This window comes from Mercenaria mercenaria, unplaced genomic scaffold (genome assembly GCF_021730395.1).
Source record: "Mercenaria mercenaria strain notata unplaced genomic scaffold, MADL_Memer_1 contig_3956, whole genome shotgun sequence".
Classification (NCBI taxonomy): Eukaryota; Metazoa; Mollusca; class Bivalvia; order Venerida; family Veneridae; genus Mercenaria; species Mercenaria mercenaria.
Window position 1 is genome coordinate 1 of NW_026462146.1, and position 16,466 is coordinate 16,466.

The following is a 16,466-nucleotide window of genomic DNA, read 5'->3' on the forward strand; positions in this document are numbered from 1 at the left end:
ATTCAATAGTGAGTAAGGTCAATGCACGGGTAAAAATTGTATACATACACTGTAGTAATTTCAGAATTCAAACAAAGAAAACGTTGACACTGATAGGGCCTATATGGGCAAATTCCTTAAATTTGTTTCTGGTACTGTTATTAGTCTGTCCACATTTAGGCCTACGGTTGTATTTCTAAAGCATCTGCGCACCTTTACGGATTGAATCTCCAGCTCAAAGATATATCCACCCACTTCTACGGTATAATAAGGATATATATAAAAGACCTATCATCATCATCATCATCATCATCATCTTTGATAATGGCAAGCAGTCCTGTTGGACTATAATGGCCATGCGTGGGGGTTAGTAAAGTGAAAGATTATCAAGCCTCCCAAGCTACTCAATCCACCCAGGAGGACATTGACAATGTGATAAAAATAGTGCAAAAACCTACTCAAGCCCTTAAAGCCTATACATTGCATAATCTACTATGTACATGGTGAAGAAACAAGAGAGTTAGTACTGTTAAAAGATAAAAGCATATATGTACTGTCTAGGGGATGTGTGGTAACACAGTCAGTCCCGACTTAAACACAGCGTTTGAGTCAGCACTGACTAAGTGCACCGGCAGTGAGTTCCATTCAACTATTGTCCTAGGGAAAAATGAGTACTTTATGTAGTCAACTGATGAGTGTGGTATATGATATGCTAGTTGATGGTGATGTCTGGATGTTCTTAATAGTGGATCCATATATTGTAAAGGTATTATGTCAACAAGCCCATAATGTATTTTATGGAAGAGGCTAAGACGGATGTTCTGTCTTCTGCGCTCTAAGGACTCCCATTGTAATTGCTGTAGTAATTGTGTTACAGTACCCGGCGACTTTGAATAGTTGTTGGTAACAAACCTAGCGGCCCTCTTTTGTACATTTTCTAATTTCTGCTTGTCATTTAATTGATAAGGGTCCCAAACAGAAGCACAGTATTCCAAGGAAGGTCTGACTATTGATTTGTAGGCTGCTGCTTTAGTTTCAGGTTTGGCAGAATGTAGATTTCGTTTTAAGAACCCAAGATTTGACTGGCCTTATTTGTTATTTGCTAATGTGTGGAGACCAAGAGAGATTAGATGAAAGTTCCACCGAGATAGGTAGCTTGTTTGACCTCAGACAAGGGTTGGCTGTGAAGAAAGTAGTCAGTCATGACTGGTTTAGATCTAGGTGGGGTAATGTGCATGATGTAGCATTTGTCTACGTTGAAGGCCATCCTCCACTTCCTCTCCCACCCTGCCAGTCTGTCCAGATCTGCTTGAAGGGTATGTGAGTCCACAGCTGAGCGTATTACTCTATAGATGATACAGTCATCAGCAAACAGTCTCACATCCGAACGAACACTGGCAGGGAGGTCGTTTATGTAGAGAAGAAATAGAAGAGGCCCTAAAACGGAACCCTGGGGGACACCAGAATCAACTGTGGCTACAGACGACATAGCACCATCAACAACTACTTTCTGCGTTCTATTACTGAGAAAGGCTTTTATCCAGTGATGAGCATTGCCTCTGATACCATAAAATTTAAGCTTGTGGAGGAGTCTTCTATGGTCTACTACATCAAAAGCTTTACTAAAATCCATTTATAGCGACATCAACCTGGCCTTCCTTTACAGACTTGACAAGATCATGAACAAAGCCACAAGTTGGGTCTCACATGATCTACGTGCTCGAAAGCCATGCTGATTGTCAACTATAATATCATTTGCATCCAGATGATCAAGGGTGTTACTAACTACAATGTGTTCAAGTATTTTGCATGCAATGCATGTCAGTGACACTGGCCTATAGTTGCTAGGTTTAAACTTCTCCCCTTTTTAAAGACAGGGGTGACATTTGCCTGATTCCAATCAGATGGTACGAGTCCGGACTGTAATGACTTATTGAAAATGAGAGTGAAAATTGGTGCTATTTCATCAGCACACTCTTTAAGAATTCTAGGTTTTATGGCATCTGGGCCAGCTGCTTTATGGGGATTTAGTCCTTTAAGTAGTTTAGAGACGCCATTTTCAGAAACTGAAATATTTTTCATGTCAGGGTAAGGACTGTTTCCAAGGTCTGGGAGTACAAAATCATCTGGTTTGGTAAAAACAGAGGAAAACTGATGGTTTAATATATTTGCCTTATCACGAGAACTGGACTTCAGTATGCCATCTTCTCTAAGGGGTGCAACACCACAGGAGTCTTTCTTAAGGCTTTTAATGAAACTCCAAAATTTTTTGGTAGTTCCATGTTTTTGTTCAGTAGGATCACATACAATGTTGTTAATGTAATTCCAGTAGGCTTTTCTTGTTTTCTTTTGTATAAGTGCTTTCACTTTCTTAAGACCTATCTAGATTTGACTTAGCAGACGACTGTAAACAGATCTAGCGGGTAGATCTACCAGATTTGGTAGTGTAGATCTACCAGATTTGGCAAAATCTTTGGTTATAACAAAGTTAACAATCAACTGATCTGCACTGGAATGAGAGAACAGGCAAATGTAACAAGTATTATTACGATCCATATTCTATTATCGGATAAGAGAGATTTAGCTTTTCTGTCTTCAACAAAACTGTGTTGATGCTTATCGGGAGTAAGACTGTGAGACTACAGCGATACGGAACGCCCAGTATTTATACTAACCCAAATATGACGTCATAATTTCAAAATGTCTGACACTCGCCGGCTGCTGTTCTAAGTCAACTTTTAAGCATATTTACATGTAAATAAGTTTATGACAGCAACTAATAATGAATTGTAAAACTATTTACGGATAAGTGCTATCGATTTAACGTAATAATAGAACTTTAATGAAGTTATTTATGAAGCAATCAGCCTTCGATGTTCGTACAAAGAACTTTCGTACCCAGTGTCAGGCAAGATAAAAAATTACTACAAGGAACAATTTCAACAAATGTCTGGATACCACAATATGATTGTAACACGTGAATTGAAGTCAGACACCTTACCACCATGCAACAGTATCATCTATCTTCCGTGACCGCCGAACCTCTTTCAGTGACGTAGACGTTGTTGGTCAGTATACTCGACATCACTAATCTCGCGTCATCACTAATTTCGCGGTATTTGAGTTGCGCCACCTACGTGGTGTTTACCGGGGAAGTTCGTGACCTATTTTACTCAAGCTGGCGAAAAATGTTCCTACCTGCAGTTACATTGTTAAATATCTGTCAATATTTATTAAAATCGTATTTTTCACATATCTATTGCAAAAATCCATGAATTAAGCAAATATTTGCAATGTTTATAAGTTTGTCTACCAGCTGATCGGCATTTGTCCTCATTAATTATGCAAAATAAGTCCCGCCTATAGGTTAGAGGACACAAAATTTTAAGTAATATCCCCCAGCTACACAAAAATGAATGAAATATCGGTATCAGGCGAAACATCAAAACGTCTTAACATGACGGATTTTAAGGGGGAGGAAGGGATGGGGGCCCCTGACCATCTCCTCAAAATACACCCATGATACTGAGCAGTGAATTTTAACATGTTAGATAACTATCAAATAAAAAATATTAAGTAATAGTACGATTCTTAGGGTCCGCTACATTATGACCACGCCCGCGACCTTGTGATTTACTCGCAAAATATCTGGTGTGTCCGCTGCCCAGAGGAGAATATTTTCGATAGTGCCAATGTAAACGGATAATATAAAACGTTTAAATTGGCGTTAAATGACTTGAGTGTTCCTGTTAGTTTGACTTAGATAGCTTTTCAATGTTTGAATTATATTTAGTGTTTTTGTACCCCCCGACAACAAAGTTGTAAGGAGGGGTATACTGGTTTCAGGTTGTCTGTCTGTCTGTCCGTCTTTCCGTAGACGCAATCTTGTGCGCACCATCTCTCCTTATCCCCTTGACAGAATTTAATGAAACTTCACACAAGTGATCAGTACCAACAGTAGTTGTGCATGGGGCATGTTAGGTTCTTTTAGAAAATTTTTTTGCAGAGTTATGGGACTTTGTTTTTTTGTTAATATACTATATACATAGACACAATATTGTGCGCACCATCTCTCCTCATCCCCTTGACACAATTTAATGAAACTTTACACAAGTGATCAGTACCAACAGTAGTTGTGCATGGGGCATGTTAGGTTCTTTCAGAAAAAAAATTTGCTAAGTTATGGGATTTATTTTTAGCTCACCTGTCACAAAGTGACAAGGTGAGCTTTTGTGATCGCGCAGCGTCCGTCGTCCGTCATCCGTCCGTCCGTGCGTGCGTCCGTGCGTAAACTTTTGCTTGTGACCACTCTAGAGGTCACATTTTTCATGGGGTCTTTATGAAAATTGGTCAGAATGTTTATCTTGATGATATCTAGGTCAAGTTCGAAACTGGGTCACGTGCGGTCAAAAACTAGGTCAGTAGGTCTAAAAATAGAAAAACCTTGTGACCTCTCTAGAGGCCATATATTTCACAAGATCTTCATGAAAATTGGTCAGAATGTTTATCTTGATGATATCTAGGTCAAGTTCGAAACTGGGTTACGTGCCTTCGAAAACTAGGTCAGTAGGTCAAATAATAGAAAAACCTTGTGACCACTCTAGAGGTCACATTTTTCATAGGGTCTTTATGAAAATTGGTCAGAATGTTCACCTTGATGATATCTAGATCAAGTTCGAAACTGGGTCACGTGCGGTCAAAACTAGGTCAGTAGGTCTAAAAATAGAAAAACCTTGTGACCTCTCTAGAGGCCATATATTTCACAAGATCTTCATGAAAAATTGGTCAGAATGTTCACCTTGATGATATCTAGGTCAAGTTCGAAACTGGGTTACGTGCCTTCAAAACTTGGTCAGTAGGTCAAATAATAGAAAAACCTTGTGACCACTTAGAGGTCACATTTTTCATGGGGTCTTTATGAAAATTGGTCAGAATGTTCACCTTGATGATATCTAGGTCAAGTTCGAAACTGGGTCACGTGCGGTCAAAAACTAGGTCAGTAGGTCTAAAATAGAAAAACCTTGTGACCTCTCTAGAGGCCATATATTTCACAAAATCTTCATGAAAAATTGGTCAGAATGTTCACTTGATGATATCAGGTCAAGTTTGAAACTGGGTTATGTGCCATCAAAAACTAGGTCAGTAGGTCAAATAATAGAAAAACCTTGTGACCACTTTAGAGGTCACATTTTTTATGGGGGCTTTATGAAAATTTTTGGGCGGGGTGTTCACCTTGATGGGTATTTTAGGTCCCAAATTCGAACTGGGTTACGTGCGGTCAAAACTAGGTCGTAGGTCTTAAAAATAAAAAAAAAAACCTTGGGACCTCTCTAGAGGGGCCCTATTTTTCACAAGTTTTTCAAAAAAATTGGTCAGAATGTTCAAACCCTTTATGATATTTTGGGGCAAAGTTAGGACTGGGTCACGTGCCCTCAAAAAAATTGGCAGTAAATTTAAAAAATAGAAAAAAAAATTTTTGGGCCTTCTAAAGGCCCTATTTTTTGGGGTCTGTATGAAAGTTTGGGCTGAATTTTTCATCTTGTTTTTTCTAGGTCAAATTTTGAAAGGGTTTCCCTGCGGTCAAAAAATAGGTCGTAAAGGGTTTTAAAATTTTGAAAAACCCCTTTTGACCCTTTGAGGCCTTTCTTTCAAAGGGGTCTTCATAAAAATTGGTCAGAATGGTTTTTATGATGATATTTTAGGTCAAACTCGAAACTGGGTCAGTGCCTTTTAAAAAATAGGTAGTAGGTCAAATAATGAAAAAAACCCTTTTGAACCCCTTTGAGGCCTTTTTTTTCATGGGATATGTATGAAGTTGGGCTGACTGTTCATCTTGTTTATGTAGAAGGGCAAGTTTGAAATGGGGCAACGGGGGTTTAAAAAATTGGTCAGTAGGTCTAAAATTAGGGAAAAAACCCTTTTACCTCTCTAGGGCCCTATTTTTTAATAGTTTTTCATGAAAATTGGTCGAAAGTTCCCTTGGGTGGTATCTTGGTCGTTTTTAAAACTGGATCACATGCGGGCAAAACCCAGGCCAGTAGGTTTTTTAAAAAAAAAAAAACCCTTTTGACCTCTCTTTGGGGCCTTAAATTTTTTTTGGATCTTCATGAAATTGGTAGAAAAAGTTCACCCTTTATGTTTTCTTGGGCAAGTTCAAAAAAAGGGGGCACTTTTTTTTTGAAAAATAGGGCAATTTGGTCCCAAAAAATAGAAAAAACCCTTGGGGATCTCTCTTGGGCCATATTTTTCAATTTGGGTCTTCAGAAAATTTTTTTCCGAATTTTTTTCTTGATGTTTTCTAGATCAAATTTTTAAAAATGGGTACATGAGCTTAAAAACTAGGTTTACTAGGAAAAAATAGAAAAAAAAGGGGGGGGGCTTCATACTTTAAACTGGGGGTTTATGTGGGAAAGCGTTTAGCGATTTTGGACCATCATGGTCCTCTTGTTTTTGTTACCTTTTTCTTTATACATTGGGCACAAATTTTTGTGGGGCCCTTTTTCCTTTCCCCTTTTCACAATTTAAGAAAAATTCACAAAGTGAAAATTTTCAACAGTAGTTTTGCTTTGGGGCATGTTGGTTTTTTTCCGCGCAAAAATTTTCAGTGTTATGGGAAATTGGGTTTTTTGTTAAATACTATGTTCCCTTCAGTTTTGCATATTTCAAATTTTTGCATCTTGTCCTATCTAACCCAAACCCTTTCACACAATTTAAAAGAAACTTCACACAAATGATCAGTACCAAAACCCCAGTTGTGGGGATGGGATGTTACATTCTTTTAGATAAATATTCTGCATAGTTATGGGGGCTTTGTTTTTTTTTACTATACTGTTAACACGTTAATACATTCTTCCAAAAAAAATTTTGCAATCTTGTTTGCGTCAATTTGCAAATTTTACTGTGTCGGCGGGAGGGGGTACATTCATCACCTTTAGTGATAGCTCTAGTTAAACCTATGATAGGATCTATTTTTTTTGGCACTTTTTTTACCAAATTACAGCTATATAACTAAAATTCTCCAGCTTGATTTTATTGTGGTATATATATATGCATCTAATATGTCTGTGCACTTTATATTTCTTTTTGCAGTGTGAAGTAACAGTAACACAGAATGGCTAGAGACCATTAACTTGAGAACTGAAGAGATGTGCACAGGTCTTTGTTCTACTTGGTGATTGGTGGAACCATGGTGCAGTTTTGAATTTATAAGGTAGATCATTGATACATGTTTCCATGTAACCGATAAGAGGTTACTGGCAAGCAATCTATGTGAATAAAGAATTGGACCAAAGGCACTTAACTTTTGCCGCAGCTCTTGATATTACACTTAGTTTGTTTTCAGACTCCTTTCCACATACTACAAACCTTCGTGTTCTCTGATGCATGAAGACTGTTTTAAATCTACTTGTATGATTTTACCATTATCATACAACTTTACATTTATTGAAGGTAACTTTGAAATTCAAGTATATAATGTTAGGTATAGTGCTTATTATAATATTTTATACACATGTTTACTGATGGAATGTCTGTCAGTCTGTCTAACTGAAGTGTAGATGATTTTCATTTAAATTTGTGAAATAACTTTTTGAATATGCATCTTTAGATTTTGATGGATTTACAAAATGTTTTCAAAAAATTCTATTTCTTTTGTAGGTGTGAAGTTACAGAAAAGCAGAATAGCTACAGACCATGAAATTTAGAAAATGAAGAGATGCATGTCTTTGTTCAGCATGGTGTATATGGGAAACATTGTGGGTCACAGACCTCTGTTCAACATGGTGTATATGGGAAACATTGTGGGTCACAGACCTCTGTTCAACATGGTGTATATGGGAAACATTGTGGGTCACAGACATGAAATGATTTAGTAAGTTAACACACTATAAATTTGTATTTAGAATTATTTTCCTGTAAATCCAACTGCACTTCTTAAAGAGAATTCTTATAGTTTTTTTTCCTTTCATAGAATTTTTTTTAATTCACATAATTATATGATAGGAAAATTTGTGCTGAAAACAATGAACAAATAAAAACAATAGGTCACCGGGCTTGTTTTTGTGAAAAATTGTTTTGAAAACACCCACTGTTGCTGAAACTGCCAGCGATTTTTGAACATTTTCATAATTTTCTGCTTTTTAGCTCACCTGTCACATAGTGACAAGGTGAGCTTTTGTGATCACGCAGCGTCCGTCGTCCGTTCGTGCGTTCGTCCGTCCGTCCGTAAACTTTTGCTTGTGACCACTCTAGAGGTCACATTTTTCGTAGGATCTTTACAAAAATTGGTCAGAATGTTCATCTTGATGATATCTAGGTCAAGTTCGAAACTGGGTCACGTGCCATCAAAAACTAGGTCAGTAGGTCTAAAAATAGAAAAACCTTGTGACCTCTCTAGAGGTCATATATTTCACAAGATCTTCATGAAAATTGGTGAGAATGTTCACCTAGATGATATCTAGGTCAAGTTTGAAACTGGGTCACGTGCCCTCAAAATCTAGGTCAGTAGGTCTAAAAATAGAAAAACCTTGTGACCTCTCTAGAGGCCCTATATTTCAAAAGATCTTCATGAAAATTGGTCAGAACGTTCAACTTGATGATATCTAGGTCAAGTTCGAAAGTGGGTCACGTGCCTTCAAAAACTAGGTCAGTAGGTCAAATAATAGAAAAACCTTGTGACTTCTCTAAAGGCCATATTTTTCATGGGATCTGTATGAAAATTGGTCTGAATGTTCATCTTGATGATATCTAGGTCAAGTTCGAAACTGGGTCCCGTGCAGTCAAAAACTAGGTCAGTAGGTCTAAAAATAGAAAAACCTTGTGACCTCTCTAGAGGCCATATATTTCATGAGATCTTCATGAAAATTGGTCAGAATGTTCACCTTGATGATATGTAGGTCAAGTTCGAAAGTGGGTCACATGCCTTCAAAAACTAGGTCAGTAGGTCAAATTATAGAAAAACCTTGTGACCTCTCTAGAGGCTATATTTTTCATGGGATCTGTATGAAATTGGTCTGAATGTTCATCTTGATGATATCTAGGTCAAGTTCGAAAGTGGGTCACGTGCCATCAAAAACTAGGTCAGTAGGTCAAATAATAGAAAAACCTTGTGACCTCTCTAGAGGCCATATTTTTCATGGGATCTGTATGAAAGTTGGTCTGAATGTTCATCTTGATGATATCTAGGTCAAGTTCGAAACAGGGTCATGTGCGGTCAAAAACTAGGTCAGTAGGTCTAAAAATAGAAAAACATTGTGACATCTCTAGAGGCCATATTTGTGAATGGATCTTCATGAAAATTGGTCAGAATGTTCATCTTGATGATATCTAGGTCAAGTTCAAAAGTGGGTCACGTGCCTTCAAAAAGTAGGTCAGTAGGTCAAATAATGAAAAAACGTTGTGACCTCTCTACAGGCCATATTTTTCATGGGATCTGTATGAAAGTTGGTCTGAATGTTTATCAACTGGGTCATGTGGGAAGAGGTGAGCGATTCAGGACCACCATGGTCCTCTTGTTTATCAATACCAACCATAATATACATCCAGGCAGCACAATACGGTTTTTTCTTTTTACAGATTTTATTATATACTTATTTGATATCATAGTCATATTTGTAATACTCTATCCTTACAATAATGGGTACAAATGAAAAAAAAATATTGTTTTATTTACTTTTGTGAACTTTTTCAATGAAAAATACCATAGTGAAGAATTTTTTTTTTTAAAATTTTTGAAAATTTAAAACTCTTTCATAAAATTTTTTTCTTTTTCTTCTTGTGTATAGATAATTGTATTGTGAGCATAAAATGTATGGGTCCCCAGGCTAAATTTTATGTTAAGACCGCTAGAATAAAACCTGTTCGGACGGAAATGGCGCGAACCGGGCCCAAAATTGATTACATGTATATCTGCTAAAAGTTAAAAAAAGTTTTAAAAATTCTTAATTTTTTCTATAATTGAATACTAAAAATCTGAAAGGTGATATTGTCTTATCAGTATAAGTCAGTTATCTTACATTATATGAACAACCTGTCTTTGTACTAAAATGCGATGTGAAAACACAACCACAAAAATAGCAAGATACCTGTCAGGCATGATACTTGTCAATACAACATAAACCAGTATCAACATTTGATTACTGATATAACTTATCAAAAATGCTATTTCATTCAAAACTCCTCATATTTAAGATTGTCTGTAACATGTTTCAACAAATGTTGACTTCAGTTCAGTTTTCCATAGAAAGTGTCGGCTGCGCAGAAAGATGTGCATAAAAAACTATAGGAATTCCCTTTAAGCTAGATTTTTTAAACTTTGCAGTTGAAGGGAGGCAACTCAAATTTGAAAAAACAAAACAAAAAAAAACAACACACAAATGCCCTTGCTTAATTCTATTTTGTTTAATTACAGGGTTTGTTTTCACAGAAATTTTTACTAAAACAGTTAAGAAAGAAATCAAGGTTTTAGGTTTCTGTTCAGGTATAATGATATGGGTGGTTTTCAAAATAATGAAGCTTTTTCTTCTCCCCTCACCTTATTCAATTCATTTCAGTTTTAGAATGTGTTTGGAGAAAATATATCCAAATCAATGTACTCAATAAATGTGTGCAATTTTATCTTATGGCTCAAGAAATTTTTAAAAGTTATATTAAATTTATAGCTAATTTTGTCCCCTGTTGCACCCAAAAAAGTGTGACATTTTACATAAAAGTATAGTTTTCAACTGAGGTTTACTTTTTAAAACCATGATTTATTGTTACAGCTTTGGCTTTTTAATGTAACTTAAACTCTGACATTTAAATAAAATACTTCTTTTCATTACTACATCTTATTGTTACTAATATTTCACATCTTGTGATGGAACCCTTTTCACGAAAAATAGTGAAAAAAAATACTAAATTTAAATGTTGAACATACAATTTCATAACCCTATTACTTTTCAAAAGTCTTAATGTTTTTCTAAGATCTTTATCCTTTCAGCTGTGAGACACAGTATGATTTTTTTCTTTAATAAATCGACTTTTCAGAAACTTGAGAATGTCTATACACCTAAAATGTCCTGTGCACCTTTTCAGTTGTTAAGTGTCAGATTTCTTTTATTCTTTAAATAAAATGGGATTTTACTTTTTTTTCCCTTGAAAGGGAGTTACAACAGATCAAAAGCAGCCTTCAACTTCACATATATTACTGACTGTTAAACATTTACAAAGCCAAAAGTGATGTCCCTGTGCACCCTTTTTTTGACATATATCAATTATCATAGCATTACTGTAATTTGTGGTGGCATTTCTATATTCTTAGCAGTGTGTATGCAAAATTTAGGCATTTACTTGATAATTTAGCATTATATAAGAAACTGGACAATTAAAAATTCATTGTTTGCATTTTTTTCCGAAGTTGCCAATTTTCAGGTTTAAAAGTGGAAACATCAATTTATTGTTCTTAAGCTCTTAAGTTTACCTAAATATGTAAATGTCCACTAGTAAATATTATGTAGTTAAAAGAATTTTACTTACCATGAACATATTCTATGAATAAATTTTTGATACAATTTTTCCCCTGTGCACCTTTTTAGTAACATTATAAAGTATGTATGAATTTTACTATTCCTTTTTATCATGCATGGTATTTGTCATTTTTCTAATTTTGAATAAGCAGTTCATGTAAATTAAATGATTTCAGTGTGTTAGTTATGTATAAAATCACTTTTTTTTCATTTAAAGCATTACATTTTGTTGAATTTCATGTTTTTGTAGTGAAAATTTTCAATTTTGTAGTTATTTTGTGGAATAAACTATTTTTTGATAGTATTTGTCTAAAGTTTATTACCAGTTTGTCTTTTTATGAATAGAAAACTAATAATGGATGAATATTACACTGATCTTCAGTATGTGTCCCCTGTGCATCTTTAAAAAACTCAAATTTTTAGTAGACAATTCTAGAAATCAGAATTATTGGACATTTTGAAATTTGGCATGTGGTTTATAAAAATGCAACATGTCAGAAAAAGTTGGTTTTATAATTATATGTTTAGTTATTTTGCATTCAGCAACAACTTTTCTAGGTAAAGTTTTATTTTCATGTCAAATTTGTGCAGAAAGGGTGATTTTAAAAACCAGTGTCAACAAACACCTGATTAAATAAGTTTCAAACCATAACATACACCCATTACTTATCATTTATGTTGAAAAAATTACTGTTATACATATTTCCTTGTAAAAAAACCCTGCAACATTTATCACCCACCTTACTGGAAATTCACTGACCTTTTGAATTAAAGGCTGAAATATTTTCTGATTGGCATTTCTCAACACTTCCCCAAAGTTATTTCCTTCAAATATGAAGTATTTGCTATAATAAAAAATAGGTGACCACCATAAGAAATAAGTTTGAATTTTCAACCCCTATGTCACACTTTTGCTTCATTATTTTGAAAACCACCCATATACTACACCAGCAGCCTGTTTAAAATATTTGATGGCCGAGATTTGATTCATACCAGATATTTTCTGTTCTGTTCTTCCTCTTACTATCATTGGTCCCTTAACCCTTACAATGCTGGACACAATTGATTCTGCCTTTGTGACCATTGTAGATCATGATCAGCCTACGCCATCCTTGCAGTCTGATCAAGATCTGCTCAGTTTGCCATTCAGTCAGTATCTTTTTGGTAAACATCCGTTTTAACAGTTAATGGTACATGTACTGTCCAAATTGAAAGATAGACAAGAACATTATAGAAATTATGAGGGTAAAAATTCAAGAGTATCCGTAAATATACTCATTTTTCCTTTCTGTTCAACAAATTTGCATTACATGCATTGATTTTGTAGTTATTCAGATACGCAAAATAACAGGGGAAATTAATTTCAAGGAAAATCTAAAGTGACATAAATTTTGAACGGCAGTTATTTTAGGTATTGTTTTTTTAGCTCACCTGTCACAAAGTGACAAGGTGAGCTTTTGTGATCGTGCGGTGTCCGTCGTCCGTCCGTGCGTCCGTCCGTAAACTTTTGCTTGTGACCACTCTAGAGGTCACATTTTCAGGGGTTTTTATGAAAGTTGGTCAAAATTTCTCTTGATGATATCTAGGTCAAGTTCAAAAACGGGGTCCGTGCCCAAAAACGGGTCATAGGTCAAAAAATAAAAAAACCTTGTGACCTCTCTAGAGGCCATATTTTTCACAAGATTTCATGAAATTGGGTCAGAATGTTCACCTTGATATTTAGGTCAGTTAAAAGGGTCACGCCCATCAAAAACTAGGTCAGTAGGCTAAAATAGAAAAACCTTGTGACCTTCTAGAGGCCATATTTTCACAAGATCTTCAGAAGATGGTCAAAATTTTTCCCCTTGAGATATTAGGTCAATTCGAAACTGGGTCAGGCTCAAAAACTAGGTCTAGGTAAATATAAAAACCTTGTGACCCTCTAAGGGGCCATATATTTATGAGATTTTCATGAAAATTGGTCAAAGTTCTCTTGAGAATCTAGGTCAGGTTCGAAAGGGCCCGTCCGTCAAAAACTAGGTCGTAGGTCAAATAATAAAAAACCTTGTGCCCTCTTAGGGCCATATTTTCATGGGATCGTATGAAATTGGCAAAATGTTCTTTGATGAATCGGTAAATTTCAAAGTGGGCCCGTCCATCAAAAATAGTCAGTAGGTAAAATATAAAAAAACCTTGTGACCTCTCTAAAGGCCTATTTTTCAGGGGATCTGTATGAAATTGGTCTGAATGTTCATTTGAGATATCTGGGTCAAGTTCGAAACGGGCATTGCGGTCAAAAACGGGGTCAGTGGTCTAAAAATAAAAAAAACCTTGTGACCTCTCTAGAGGCCTACTTGTGAAGGCCCCATAAAAAGGTCAAAATTTTACACCTTGTGTATCTGGGTCAATTTTGAAAGGGTCATGTGCCTTAAAAAATGGTCAGTGGGTCAAATAAAAAAAAAACCTGTGACCCTCTAGGGCCATATTTTTCATGGATCTGTATGAAATTGGTTGAATTTCATTTTGATGATTCTGGGTCAATTTGAAACGGGGTCAACTGCTATCAAAACTGGTCAGTGGGTTAAAAAATTATTAAAATCTTTTGACCTCTTAGGGGCCCATATTTTTCAATGGATTTTCATAAAAAATTAAATTTTAATATTCCCCTTTGTGTTATTTTGGTAGTTTCAAAAACGGGGTCACGTGCGGTCAAAAACAGGCGTAGGTATAAAATAGAAAACCTTTGTGACCTTCTAGAGGCCATATTTTTCATAAATCTTCATGAAAAATTATGAGAATTTTCACTTGATGATTCTTTAAATTCAAAACGGGTCACGTACCTTCGAAAACTGGGTCAATGGTCAAATAATAAAAAAACCTTGTGACCTTAGAGACCATATTTTTCAAGGACTTCAGAAAATTGGTCCAAAATTTTTATTTGAAAATATCTAGTAAAAGTTCAAAACGGGGTCACAGGGCTAAAAAAAACTATCACTATGTCAAATAATGAAAAAACGCGTCATATCAAAGGGGGTCATGTGGAAAGAGGGAGCTTTCAGGCCATCATGGTCCTCTTGGTTGTTTGTTAAACCTTTTTTCTTTACTTACATAAATTTTAAAACGGCGTTATTTTAGTATTGTTTTTTCTTGTTTTCTAAACCTTTTACTTACTGACATAAATTTTTAAGGCAGTTATTTTTGGTATTGTTTTTTCTTTTTTTAGTCTAAACCTTTTATTTCTGACATAAATTTTTTTTTATTTGTTTGTTTTTGTCTTTTTTTTTGGTTGGGTTTAACGTCGCACCGACACAAGTTTAGGTCATATGGAGACTTTCTAGTTTTGATTTTTTTTTTTTTTTTTTTCACAGAGGAAATGATTTTTTTTTTTTTTTTTTTTTTTTTTTTTTTTTTTTTAATACATCTTTATTTTCCCCGTCCATAGGTGTGCGTGGATCGGGGCACTCCACGGGAACACGCCGTACAAAGAGTGCAATATATACAAAATATGAAAGACACATAATAAAAGACACTAGTTAATCTGTATCTAACAAGCCAATATAATGTTGATGTATTGTACCTTATATGTTAGGAGATAAACATTCAAATGAAAAGTCATATTACATTTCTAGCAAGACAAGTATAACTTAAAACCTTAAGACACTGGTACACTGGTATAGAAGAAGTAAAGTTCTGTACAGCTTACTAACACTTCTTATAATAAATACAAAATAAATACAAAACTCATTCACATATTCTTTTTAACAAAGACCAATTTTCCTTTTTATCTTCTGATATTTTTGTTTCTTTAACAATTGACAAGGCTAACTTTAGACTTCCCTTCAATCCATTTAGGGATGGAATACAACCTTTTCTTTTGCACATATAAATATATCTTTTTACTTCCAGGCAAAAAATGTTATAATGTTCAAAGTTCTTTTTAGAATGTCCGAAAATGAAGGTTTTGCAATCAATCTGAAAGTCTCGATCAAAAGTTATAACATAATTCTTGGTTTCTAATATAAACTTTTCTATTATTGGACATTCCCAAAACAGGTGGATTAAAGTTTCAGTATTTCTAGCTTTGATGGTGGAGGAACATCCCAAGTGCCCCTTCATGCATTATGTCATCACGAGCAGGCACCTGGGTAGAACCACCCACCTTACGTAAGCCAGCTGGATGGCTTCCTCTCATGAAGAATTCAATGCCCCGAGTGAGGCTTGAACCCGCATCGATGAGGGGCAAGTGATTTAAAGTCAGCAACCTTAAACACTCAGCCACGGAGGCCCCTTGACATAGATTCACTTACGAATATCATTGCATGAAATTTCATAAAAGGAAACTTTTTATAGTTTCAAGTTACAAGTTAGGAGTTTTAGATGATTATCATTAAATTGTAAAATTGCTTCTCATAATATATTTCATTCTAAACACTCTGAAAATGTCTCTTGTTTTGTAGTGTGAAGTAACAGTAAAGCAGAATGGCTACAGACAATTAGTTCAGAATTGAAGAAGAGATGCAGGTCTTTGTTCTATATGGTGTATGAGGGAACTATGGTGGAAATTTGGATTTCATGGCAGTCATAGAAATATCTAATAAGTAACCAGATAATTTTTGTTAAGAATAATTTACCACGTAAAAACTGCATTTAGAGTTACATAAGAGCTGAACAGAGATACCAATACTTTAAAAGCAGCAACAAATGTCCAATCTTCTATAAAACAGATTTTACAATTGAAGGGAGCTAACTTAATTAAAAAAATACATACTGAAAGCCCTTGTTTTCATAGAAATTTTCACTTACAGAATCTTATCAGGTTTCTTGTTTTGGATTGGAGTATAATTACACTGGTATTTTAAGAATTGATGGATGCTTCCATAATTACAGTAAATGCAGCATTTATTTTCATACCAATTAACCATACATCCGTATATATTATTTCCAAAAGGCTGTAGGAAGGTTTGGGGTACCAGTCTGTCAGCTTTTACCTGTTGTCCAGTCGAC

At 35.2% G+C, this 16,466-nt stretch overlaps 1 long non-coding RNA gene across 1 annotated transcript; it reads left to right on the forward strand.

Annotated features, from left to right (window-relative positions):
- The first annotated feature begins 2,680 nt into the window (after nt 1-2,680).
- On the forward strand, nt 2,681-16,056 carry LOC128553570 (uncharacterized). The gene is made up of 4 exons (XR_008369377.1): nt 2,681-3,047; nt 7,069-7,189; nt 7,636-7,849; nt 15,920-16,056. It is a non-coding gene; the product is annotated as an uncharacterized LOC128553570 (long non-coding RNA).
- The last annotated feature ends 410 nt before the right edge of the window (nt 16,057-16,466 follow it).